The sequence below is a fragment of the Harpegnathos saltator genome, unplaced genomic scaffold (assembly GCF_003227715.2).
Source record: "Harpegnathos saltator strain DR-91 unplaced genomic scaffold, Hsal_v8.6 scaffold846, whole genome shotgun sequence".
NCBI classification, from domain to species: domain Eukaryota; kingdom Metazoa; phylum Arthropoda; class Insecta; order Hymenoptera; family Formicidae; genus Harpegnathos; species Harpegnathos saltator.
Genome location: NW_020230700.1, coordinates 1,443,313 through 1,446,484, shown reverse-complemented (window position 1 = coordinate 1,446,484; position 3,172 = coordinate 1,443,313).

Below are 3,172 nucleotides of genomic sequence, written 5' to 3'. Positions count from 1 at the left end.
GATACCCTGACCCTTGGGGAAGGGCCAGGGTTATGCCGGACTCCTACCAGCTAAAACCTCCCCGGGGGACGCCGCGACGGGTCTTGGATCGGGGCCCCGGTGCCGCGTAACTGCTAATCGGGGCCCCGAGTCCAAATCGGGACCCCGAGTCCATCCGTCTCTTCCTGCCTACAAATTCTGCAAAACAGGGGCGAATGGCCTCGGCCGTTCGGGGACCGGGCATCCGAGGGTTGAGCAGCACTTGTTGCCACCACTCGAGCACCCGTTCCCTGGTCTGGGACCTCATGGTCGCTATGTCCCTAACCGTGACTGCCTCTCCCTTTCCGCGGAGCTTCTTTATGCGCCAGTACACCTGATACTTTTCTTGCGCCAGGAGCTCCAGGGGGGGAAGGCCGACCAGGGAGATCACCGCCAAGTAGGAGGTGGTTCTGTACGGTCGCCCTGATGATCACCGTCTGTAACGCCTGGCGGAGCAGAAGCTTGTTGCGGTCGGTGGTCATTAATCGAGGCGTCCATATGGGTGCTCCGTACAGGGCGACCGAGACGACCACCCCCACATAGAGGCGGCGAGCGTGCCAGCTCGGTTATGAGCTACTGATGCCACTACTAGTGTCACCGCTGCTTCGTCGCAGAGACATGCTTCCCCCCACTTTTTTGTTTTTTCTTTTGTTAACGCAGGGGAAATCTATTATGGATACCCCCGACCCTTTGGGGGGGATCGGGGGTTATGTCAGACTCCTACTGACTAAAACCCCTGCGGGATGTCTACCATTCGGACCGTGGTGGAGGGAGTCAGGGGAACTACCCGTATTCCCTCCCTGACACCCCGGCCCACAGGGGGTACAAACTCCTCGTATTTTAGTGGTGACGGAAGTGATTAGTTCGCTTATTCTTTCGGTACGTAGGCCGAGGGCAGCATAGTCGGTTCCCCACTATCACTCGTCGGATGCCATATTGGACACTGTTTACCAGTTTTCTGGAGCAGTAGGAATTTTGTGCATTTTATGCGATAGCAAGTGATAACAAGTGATCATTAATTTAGTCAGAGGTGTTTATCTTCAGGTTATTTACAGGTTATTTTCAGGTTATTTACAGGCTATTTACAGGAAGAAGAGCCGAGCAAGGAAAGAGAGCGTGTGAAGATAAAATATTTCTATTTCTGTAAGTAAATATTTATATGTAAATATGTAAATCGGTTTAAATTATTTCACAACGTTGTTCGTTGATCTTTCCTAAGATCTCAGGTAGCATAAATATTTTAAACACATTTGAATTATATTATAAGACATTAAAGCAAGACGTCTCTCTTTTATACGTTTTTAGACGTATCTTTCAGAAATTAGTGCTGCCTGGAATTTATCACTAATTGATTTCTTTATTCCCTCCATATATATTTATCTCGATTTTCCTCGCTTTCGTTTTTCTAAAAATATCCACTTCATTTATTTTCTAGATAATTTATCATGTATGATTCTTCATTTGCATGTGTCCGTACTATATTGATTGTTTCTATGTTGTCATTTATTATTGTTATTACAAAATGTTAGATTTTCTATATTTGCTGCAATACTAAAATACTTTAATTTTGCATTATTTACTGTTGGTTCCTATTTCTCAATTTCCTTATCATATATTCGATATCATTCTCATTAATTAGCTGTAATGTTCTGATTGTATATAAATGGAAATGCATACAGTTGTTACAAAATTTAGAAATTATTATAACATATTTCTATCATGAAAAAAGGAGGGCGTACTAGGTGGCGACGGGACGCCGTGCGTTCGGGACCTGCGTCTCATTTTTCGTTCCGAGGAGAGAAAAATATCGAAAGCGCGGTAGTCGCTAGACCGGGAATCGAACCCGGGTCTTTTCACTTGCCGGGCGACTGCTCTAGACCACTGAGCTATCTGACGCTCCACGCTCACGACACTCTCCCCTCCCCAGATAACGTTGAGAGATGTCGTTCGGAAGCGACATCTCTAGTGCTATCCCGAGCGCACGGCGACTACAGAGAGAGGCATTGTTACTTGTACCTAGTGATACAAGCTGGTGGTCTCTCAAAATCAAAAGTTGCTATCCTTTAAGACCTGCTGTCCATGTATGCCGGCCTCCACCGTTGCCCCTCCTTATCCGGTGTAAATCATAGAAATAATCCCCAGGGTCGATGCTATATTTTGGCTGCCCCCGGGCGCTTGGACACGTTTTTGCAACGCGCCGAAGGGGGATCCACCATGAAAGAAGGAGGTGGTGACAGGACGCCGTGCGTCCCGTCCTTCATTCGGCGGTTAAAAGCCTTACAAAATGTAAATAATACCATGAAAGAAGGAGGGCGTACTAGGTGGCAACGTTATCTAGAGACAGGAGAGTGTCGTGAACGTGGAGCGTTATGTAACTCAGTGGTCTAGAGCAGTCGCCCGGCAAGCGAAAGACCCGAGTTCGATTCCCGGTCTAGCGACTACCACGCTCTCGATATTTTTCTCTCTTCGGAACGAAAATAAGATGCGCAGGTCCCGAACGCACGATGTCCCGTTGCCACCTAGTACGCCCTCCTTCTTTCATGTTATTATTTACATTTTGTAAGGCTTTTAAATAATGTAAAGAAATATTTAGATTTTGATTGATGGTTTTGTAGATTATAAATCGTTAGGGACACATAATTACGTTATCCCTTCATTATAAAAAATTTAACTGATATAAGTTTTAATTTTCTGTCATTGTTTTATTTACTGCTATCTGCCTTTATTTGTTTATTTCATCTTTTAAACATATTTTATTAAGTACATTAGTAACAAAAAATTTATTTCGCAGTTAGGTAACATCAAGATGGTTTGGAAGTGCTGCGTGCCTCAATGCAAGTCCAGGTGGGAAATACCAGTCCATTGTTTTTCCGTGAATCCTTCCAGGGTAGAACGTTGGCTTACAGCAATATGCAAAACTGAATTGATTGGTAAGTGCTAAACAAATAACAAGTGCTTCTTCATGTATGAAAAAGAGTCTAATTGTAACGTTATTTCAACTGATAACTTAAATCTATTCTTTTCTTCCCTTATAATTGTACAAGTTTTGCTACAATCAAATAAATATAAATTGTTATATTACAGGTGCATCTAAAGAAACATTGGCCAAATTAAGAATTTGTACGGAACATTTTTCTGAAGATATGGTAATGCC